This window comes from Podarcis muralis, chromosome 1, assembly GCF_964188315.1.
Source record: "Podarcis muralis chromosome 1, rPodMur119.hap1.1, whole genome shotgun sequence".
In the NCBI taxonomy this organism is placed as follows: domain Eukaryota; kingdom Metazoa; phylum Chordata; class Lepidosauria; order Squamata; family Lacertidae; genus Podarcis; species Podarcis muralis.
The window spans coordinates 137,240,805-137,250,246 of record NC_135655.1 but is presented as its reverse complement, the minus strand read 5'-3'; the positions used below and the strand labels follow the sequence as shown (position 1 = coordinate 137,250,246).

The following is a 9,442-nucleotide window of genomic DNA, read 5'->3' as shown; positions in this document are numbered from 1 at the left end:
CTTCCTGGATGCGAGTATCTCCGCGTTGAGCTGCGTCACTGCATTTTGCAGGGCTGCTATTTGCTGTTCGGTAGTCATCTTGCCTGACTTTTGTGAGCTCGCGAAGCACCAATCTTCGTCCCCTCGCTGCGCCTACTCACGTTGCGAGGTTTTTGGTGAAAAAGTGAGACGGAGCTTACTGTCAGACACCAGGTCCAGAGCCTGTGAGGAGGGGGTGGCATCAGCATGGACATTGAAGTCCCCTAAAACCTCCAAGACCCAGCCTGCCACCACATCCAACAGGCCTGACAGGGTGGCTACTGGTGGTTGGTACACCAGCCAGACAGCCAAGCTCTCCTTTGTGCCCCACACTAGGCCAGCACATTCAATGCTGGAGATTGATGGTGATGGCAGAGCCCTGAAAGAGCAATCCTTCTGGATTAACAACGCTAACCCTCCCCCCCGACCCACAGTCCCCGATTGGTGGAGGATGGAGAAACCTGGTGGTGACATCTCATAAAAGGTGAATACTTCGCCTTCGTGCACCCAGGTCTCTGTCACACAAGCCAGGTCAACCCCCAGCGAGATAAGTCTCGCAAGGTGGCAGTTTTATTGCCTATGGACCTGGCATTGCACAGCACCAATGACGGAGGTGGATAATCCCTGCTCATGTCCCTTGGGATGGGGCGTAGCTTGGAAGGGGTTCGAGCATCATCGCATCTCAAAATCCTTCATAGATAATATTTACCCCCACTGCCGTACCTCCCTTGCCCTTTGACGGTGGCAATCCCAGACCCCACGCTAGCCTCCCCTGTAGAGGAATGATAACATAACATCCCTGGGCCAAGTCTCCCAAATTGAAAAGGTATGATATTGAGATGAAAAATCAGCAGGACAAACATCCCCAATAGGTAAAACCCATCCAGCCACACCCCAGGTAGCGAGGGGAGCCCCACACTGGTCCACTAACTGTCAATCCCTCTCTCCCTCATAAGGTAGCCAGGCTATTAACTCTTTCTGTGCCTTTGGGAGTATTAAAGAGGCATGTGCTGTAAAATGGAGGTCACTAGCCAGCAGAGAGCCGCTTCATGTTCAGAGACTCCGTCCGTCCTATCTCACCCTTTGGGTGAGTCATTCTTGTAAGTTTTAGGAGTATTAGGCAAAGGCCCGAGTATAGCCTGGGTGCTTGGTTTCAGCAATCTATCTGCGACATGAAGTTCTTTAGAAGTTGTTGCCATGAGAGTGTCAGAGTTGCCAGGTTCATCTTCTCCATCGCTATCGCTTGGGGAAAGATCAGGGAATTGCATAGTCGTCTTTCCTCGAGATGAAGGGCTATTGGGCATATAGTGTTCCGAGCTATAATGTCCTTATGTTTTGAATTGAGATTTTATGCTCAATTGAGATTTTATGCTCTTTATGCTCAATAATCTCCTCTTCAGTTCTTCTAATTCTTCTAATTCCAAACTCACGGGTTTATCTTCCTCCTTCGTGCAGGTATTGTTTCTTATTGGCGTTTGCTTTGGTTCTCTGCCGGGGACTGGCTGCCTCACTGTCTCATCCTTGAAAACCCTTATCAGGTAAAGAAGGTGAGACCGCCATAAAATGTTTTTCATCTCCATAAGTCGAGATGGAAGAGCTGGCAATCTAAAAGTCATAAATAGGTGTGTGATGTTTCTTATGCTGGGCAGGAAATGGAAATTTTTTAGATCTACTTTTTGGTAATGGCAGGTCACAAGCTGAGATAAGGACGTCATAATTAACCTGCGATTCATCCACTTGTACTCATTTTGATGAATCTCAAGCATTATCTGGTTCACTTGGAGGACCTGGCAAGGCTTTATTTCATCCATGACTTGTACTGATAGTTCGCTGGCATAGTTGTGTCTAATCCTCCTTTTAGCCCTTTGGGCATTTATAGAGGGAGGGCAATTATCCAAGTATTCCTCTATATTAGTTATTTTGGTGAAAATTTCATTCAGTCTTTGAAGAACTAATTAGACCATAGTTTCTGCTGACATCATATAAATCTCTTGGTAAGGGTATATATCTGGAATCTGCTGGAAACAAGTTCCTCTATTTGTCTTGTTCTAAAGACATGGGTGGGTCAGCATTTGGGATGGGGGGGATCCCTCCTACTCCTGTTTTCTGGGTGAAATCATCTCCTTCCCTCCTTGAAAGGGGGGAGGGGTCGGATCATCTCCTTCCTTCTTAGAGTGGGGGAGGGTTCCCCCAGCAACATTACTCACAATTTGCTCTGTTTCCGAGCTAGGAATGAAGGTGTTGGCTTTCTGCCGCTTCTCTGCGTTGGAGGAATTGTGAGTCCCAATTACCGTATTTTTTGCTCTATAAGACTCACTTTTTCCCTCCTAAAAAGTAAGGGGAAATGTGTGTGCGTCTTATGGAGCGAATGCAGGCTGCGCAGCTATCCCAGAAGCCAGAACAGCAAGAGGGATTGCTTCTTTCACGCACAGCGATCCCTCCTGCTGTTCTGGCTTCTGAGATTCAGAATATTTTTTTTCTTGTTTTCCTCCTCCAAAAACTTGTGGTCTGGTGCGTCTTACAGAGTGAAAAATATGATATGCTGTTTTGGCTCTTAATGCCTCGTTTTTTCCTTCTAGCAGGCATAATTAGCAGCGGGGTGAGCTCCCGTTGCTCGGTCCCTGCTCCTGCCAACCTAGCAGTTTGAAAGCATGTCAAAGTGCAAGTAAGATAAATAGGTACTGCTCCAGCGGGAAGGTAAATGGTGTTTCAGTGCGCTGCTCTAGTTTGCCAAATGTGGCTTAGTCATGCTGGCCACATGACCCGGAAGCTGTACGCCGGCTCCCTCGGCCAATAAAGCGAGAGGAGTGCGCAATCTCAGAGTCGGCCATGACTGGACCTTATGTTCAATGGATGAAAGCTGTGTGTTAGTTGCAAAGACTGCAGTCTACCTTCTTTAGTGTTCCTTCTTACGCTAAATCGAATTGAGCCATAAAACAGTAGATAATAAAACATTAAAACAGTAGATAATAAAACATTAAAACAATAAACCATTAGGCTAAAAGCAAAGAAAACAAAATGACAACTAAAAATATAAACATAGGGCCAGAAGATGGCTAAAACCTAATTAAAAGCTTAATTGAAGGCAGGAGGTTCTGGCTAGGCTGCTACCTCCGTCGCCATTTTGGCTCACAAATGTTTGTTTGCTGCTGCTGCTGTTTTTATTGTTGATGTTGCTGCTGTGCACATGTCCTAGGGGTCCTAGGAGGCCATTTTGGATGAAGGCAGAGTGACCGGAAAGAGGCGCCACCAGAGGAGAGGCAAATGAAGACATGCCACCACCGCCATATTGGTTGAGGGCAGTTGGGCCTAGCCTGGCCATTTTGTGGCACTGGTCTCCCTTGTGAGGTGGGCGCCTCATCTCTTGAGGGGTCCCAGGAGACGTTAGGGGTCCCTGTGGAGAAGGAAGGGTGGAGCCCCCCCATCCCCTCAGGGAGGAGTTCCAACAGTGCCTTAGGGGCCTTGGCCTTTCTCTGGTTTGTTGTTGCTGCTGCTGCTGCTGCTGTTATCATTATCCTCAGTATTATCCTTATTCTCCTCCTCCTTCTCTTCCTTGCAGCATTTCCCTGAGCGCTAAGCTCCTTCAGGAGCTGCCCAGGTAGACTGCCACTGGCACGGGAGGCTCCACCCGAGAGAAGAAGCGCCTAGGAGGCCAGGGTAGCCCCACAAGGTGGGCTTCTGTCCCCCTGGGCGTCTTTTGGGGTACAGGGGCCTCCGCCCTGCCAACCTTTGGCCCCCCTCACCCTGCCGGCTTGCAGATAAGGTGGGGGCGAAGGCCTGCTGGGTGCTGCTGTGAGGACGGCGCGCCTGAGGGGTGCCCTGCTGGGCTGGGGTGAGGGAGGGGGGGCTGTGAATCCCATCCCTCTCTCTATGCTTTTTATTTCTCTCTCTTCCCTCTTTCATTTCCCAAAGAAGTCCTGGGAATTATAGCTCTGAGCTTCCTTTCAGTGGGTTGGACTAGATGCCTCTTGATGCCCCTTCCATGTCTCCCATGCTCCCTATCTCTCTCACTGTTACTCTCCTTTTAATGGCACTTCCCCCTTTTTTTTCCTAGCTGGGCCTCCATTTCTTAGCTGGGCCGCCTCCAGGAAGCCAAGTGCTGGCGCCTGCAACTTTGCCTGCGACTGCTGGGATTGCTCTGACAAGATCCATTGACACTAGTTTTGGCGTCACCAAAGGAATCAGGGAGATGTGCTTCAATTCCCCTCGCAGATAGTATTTAACCCATCACGGCATCTCTCAAAGCACCCTGGGAACTGTAGTTTCCTATGGGGGGAGAGAATATTCTGCACAACCTTTCCCAAGGGAACTCTGGGAGTTATAACTCTGAGAGGGTCTCTTTGGGAAACAGAACAAACTACAGTTCCCACGATGTTCCCCAAAGCACCATGGGAACTATTGCTTGCTCTGGGTGTTGAGGGTTGCGAATCCCTTGACAGATCTAGTTCCCAAGCCCATTTCTTTTTCTAGGGAACTCTGGGAACTGTAGCTCATGGGAGGAACATCACTTGGTGTCCTGAATTCTGGGAACTGTAGCTTGCTCAGGGCGCCTGATTCCTTCTCCTTCTAGGCTACCGGAATGGGCTGGAACCGCCAAGTGTCACCTTGGCCTGCGACTTTGAAGGCACCGCCTGCAGCTGGGAGGACGTCAGCATGTCTGGGTACTGGTGGTGCCCAGGGTGGGGCAGAGGCTGGGTGTGCGGCCCCGACTCCCCCTTCAACCACATTCTGGGCACCGACCAGGGTAAACTTGCTTCATTTGAAAGGCAGAGAAGCATTGCTTAGCAGTTAGAGCACCCCTTTGACCTGGCACCCCCCAACCAGGCTGGTACATGAGCACCTCGGAGCAGCGAACCAAGCCGCCTGACTCCGCTCCCTGACCATGAGTGACGCAGCCACAGCCTGTGAACTCCGCACCTGGTACAGTATGGCTGAGAAAGGTAAGCTTGGGGCACTGGTCGGAAAACCAACAGGAGCAGAGCCATGTACTTGGCCTTTTTCCCTGTGTGGAGGAAATGCCACCAGGCACAGTTGTCGTAATTCCGTACATTTCTAAGCTGCAGGACATATCGTGGTGCTATCATATAATTATTATTTATTGATTTCCAGACCACTGACCCGCCTGGTAGGGCCAGCATAATGAAATACCATTCTTATCATGAAATTTACTGATGCCCTGCTTCCCGTCCCCCTTTGGGATTCCTGGCAGCTGACTGATAAAAATGAGAGCAGTTGAGATGAGATGTCATTCTGCAATTCTCGCAGGGGTCAGGCTAGATGACCCCCGGGTCCCATCTCCTCTGTTTATATAACTATGGTTCCCACCTGCAGGGGCCAGGCTAGATGACGCCTGGTTCCTCACCCCTCCGCCCTTCCTGTGCAGGACTCAACGGAAGCTTCCCTGTGGAGCTGAGCCACGGCAACCACATTGTCCCCTGTGGCGAAGCCCTGCCTCATCCTCAGGCACCTGGCGCCCCCTGCTGGCCTACACCGGAAGAGTCCACAGTGCTTTCCAGTTAGGTCTTGGGCTCCTCGCCCTCCCCGGCCGGCTCCTTATCTGGAGCATGTCAAGAGCGCAGGTGACCTTCTCCTCGGTGGCGAGTGTGGCACTGGACAACGTGTAGTTCATGAACTGTGGCCCCCAAAGTAAAGCTTTATTTTCCGCCTCCCCAAAACCTGACCAACCAGATAGATTGCTTGGAGGCAACTCATTAACCGTCCCAACATTTCCAAGTCCCTGGAGCTGCACCCCAGGCAAGCCGTGCCTGCCAAGCAGCTGCGTGGCCCCTGCCCGCACCGAGGACTGTGGCGACAGTGGAGATGAACGGGGTTGCGGTGACCGGTCAAGGGGGCATTCGAGGCCAGGGGAACATTGGCACCACCGGAAGGGAGGGGGTTACCAGGAAACCTCCCAACCAGGCCAAAGCATTTGAGGAGGGTGCAAAGTATGCTGGCTGAAATGGGGCTTACCCTGGGGAAAATCCTGAGCGGAAGTTGCAAGTTGGTGGCCACCACTGCCTCTTGTGGCAGGGAGTTCCATAATGTGCGCTTTGTAAAGAAGTACTTCCTTTCTTTGATGTGTCCTGAATCTTCCAGCGTCCAGCTCCATGAGTTCTACCATTATGAGAGGGAGAAAAACTTTCCTCCATCCACATTCTCCAGGCCATGTCTCATTGGCCTGGAGAAATCACATCTTTGCACAATTTAATGCACAAACAGTCAAAGAACAAATAGGAAATAGGAACAAATAGGAAAACTCCCCTGCGTTTGCTAAATAACCACATCCCTCATTTGTGTTGCTGGGATAAATTTATTTAACACTCTGACGAGCTCACCTGCCAAAACACAGGAGAATATCAACAATCCAGGACAGAAAATTTTACCCATAGTGTTTTGTTTTTCCAGAATCAGCTAAAACAGAAGGGAGAGGTCACCCGTTAACCTGTAAGGGAGCAAATATTCCTTTGAGAAGTTTCTCCCGAAATGGAAGGCACATGAGACTCTGTAATTCTCTTCTTTGGGAGGTGGGTGTCGTGCAAAGTGGCCTTGGGGAGCTGGATGCGAAGGAGGCACGTCCCAGGCCTTTGAACTGTAACAAGGACAACCTGGGAGGATCTCTCACCTACTGTGCCTGCACCTCCTCACTCTCTCAATCGCTCTGCTCCCAGCCGAGAACAAAGACCAACCTCTCTTGTGGGGTTAATGTTACATATGGTGTTCCCATTATTTAGGGACTGGTGATTCGCTTCATCATTAGGGTCCAGACTGAGGTTCCCAGGGTGGCACGTGGACTCCATGGCACCCTCTTAGCACTCACCAAGGCCCCCTCTTAAAAAAGTTTCCCCAAAATCTGTTAGTTTTTACAGTGCTACAAGACCATTTGTTTTGGCAGTTGAGGGATTATTTATTTATTTATTTATATTGCCCTTTATTTTACATCACTGTAAATTATTAAATAATAAAAAATAGTGTCAGGGGTTCAGGAGCAGAGGGACAGGAAAGGGAGGAATTAGAGACCGAGGGAGAGGGTTCTGAGGGAGAAGTCAGCGATGATAGCCATCCGAGGTCTCTAAGTCTCTCCAGTGAATCAGAGGATTCACAGAAAGGGGCTCCAGTGGTCAGAGCCGGGGGGTTGCCAGAGGGAACACCCCAGGAAGGAGGGGCCAGAGGGGACTCAGAGAGCAGCAGCTGGAAATCGGGACCAGCTTCTCCACCGGAGAGCAGTAAGGGGGAGGAGTCCCAAACATCGGCAGCAGGCAGCATTCCGTCAGCGGAAGGACAGGAGTCAGGGTTAGCCACGCCTGCATCAGAGAGCGAGGTAACGGTCAAAAGGAAGGTCAGGGGCAGCGCGCGCGCGCCAAGTTCAAATGTACAAGAGGGGGGCGCAATGGGCAGTCCGGAGAGAGAGCCGGGTCCCAAAGCCCGCCGGAGAGAAGGGGAGGAGTCCGAAGGGTCCGCTTCCGAGGCATCCAGGAAGGAAGGCACCCAGGGGGGTAGTAGGACCCAGAGGAGGAAGGAGAAACGTAGAAGGTGGAGTAAGGCTAGAGTCTTAAGCTGGTGTACAGGGGGTGGAGACTCAGACGAGGCTTCGCTGGTCTAGGGTCTAGACGTAGAGACGCACGCTAGTGCTTGAAAATGGAAACTAAATGTCAATAAAGACTTCTGTACAGTTCTACTGGCTAGCGTTGGTCTTCTGTGAGCTGAGACCTGGAGGCAGTCTCTGACAGTAAGCCTCGTCTCACGTATCATCGGTTTTCTTCGCCTCAAGCATCGCTAAGGAAGCGAGGCAGGGAGGGTAGAAGACTGGTGCCTTGCGAGCTCACAAGAGTCAGGCAAGATGACTACAGAACAGAAAATAGCTTCCCTGCAAGAAGCGGTGACACTACTCAACGCTGAAATAATCGCATCCAGGAAGAGAGAGGAAGAAGCGGCAGCTGCCTGCAGAGATCTTCAAGTCAGGTTGGAAGGGCTTGTAAAGCAGGGGATCCCAGTACCCAGATCCGAGGGGATCGGTTTGGGGAAGAGAGGAGGCAGCATTGTATCTCATTTTGATGGGAATTTGCAGCAGTACCCCAATTTCCGAGCAGATGTGCTGTTTGCGCTGCAGCTGCTGGAAAGAGACTTTAGAGATGAGCGGGAGAAAGTGGGGTTTATTTTGTCTCATCTGCATGGGGACGCGAAAGCATGGCTGCGCAACCTGTGGAGGGATAAGGATCCAGCGCTCCAAAGCACAGATGCGTTCATTAAGGCGATGGACTCCTGTTTCTTATCCAAAATAGACCTTGACATTGCCCGGAGGGACATATTTAGGCTAAGACAAGGGAAAGCCAGCGTAAGGCAGTATCATTCCCGGTTTTTTGCATTGGTCAACGCGCTGAATTGGGGTAAGGATTCTCCGCCGGTTAGAGACCTTTTTTGGGAGGGTCTGAATGCACAGATCAAGGATGAGATGGCAAGGGGAGAGAGACCCACAACCACTCAACAAGTGGTTGAAAGAGCGTTGTCTATTGGGGTGAGGCAGGAAGAACGCCCGTGGAGCAAAGAAGAAGGGCGTTGGGGACGCTCACCAGCGAGAGTGCCCTCCCTCTTGCCCAGAGAGGCAGCGCGTGCGCAGTCCACGCCTCCACAGGGAGGGGGCGAGGAGCAGATGGAGATTGGCGGTGCTAGGGCTCACTCAGCTACCAGAGCCTTAACACCGGGAGCAGTAAAATCGAAGCTGCCTAGAAGGAACAGGAAGTGTTATATATGTGAGAGTGCAGAGCACATGGCGAAAGAGTGTCCCCAGAGGATCCTCAAGCACACTGCAGCTTCAGTGACAGTATTGGAAACAACTCAGCAGAGAGCACCACAGCAGGGAAACGACCAAGTCTGGCTGGAAGAGGAGGCACTGGGGCCCAGCCAGACGAGTCAGTGAGGAAGTCCCCAGAGATTTTGCAGCCCACAGACCCCCTCCCGCCCAAGCCAGTGGTGCAGCTAACCGCATCGCTTCAGCTGCCCAATGGACTCACCTTAGAAGTGCCTATTACAATTGACTCTGGCAGTAACGCAGACTTTATAGGATTGGAGTTCATTCAACAACACAACGTAGCATTACTGCCAGCCACACTGCCCCTGAAGGTTGTCACGGTGGATGGCAGGGAACTGCTAGGGGGGCGGGTGGTGCAGCAGACGCCGCCTATGGTGATGCAAATTGGGAATCACCGGGAAGTCATCAGTTTCAATGTCACCCAACTGTCCGACACGCCTATAGTATTAGGCATGAGTTGGCTGCACAGACACAGCCCAGCATTGGCTTGGTACCAGCGCCAACTGACTTTTGGCTCCTCCTACTGTGCAGAACACTGCATTATACCCAGCCCGGAAGGGGAAGAGGAGGACCCGCAGTTACAGTTGGGCACGCTGCAAGCAGTACCCCACAAGTATG

General features: G+C 51.2%; 1 long non-coding RNA gene across 1 annotated transcript; it reads left to right on the top strand.

Moving 5' to 3' along the window:
• The first annotated feature begins 250 nt into the window (after window positions 1–250).
• On the top strand, window positions 251–6,090 carry LOC114590098 (uncharacterized). The gene is made up of 2 exons (XR_013390909.1): window positions 251–1,556; window positions 3,215–6,090. It is a non-coding gene; the product is annotated as an uncharacterized LOC114590098 (long non-coding RNA).
• Window positions 6,091–9,442: the final 3,352 nt, after the last annotated feature.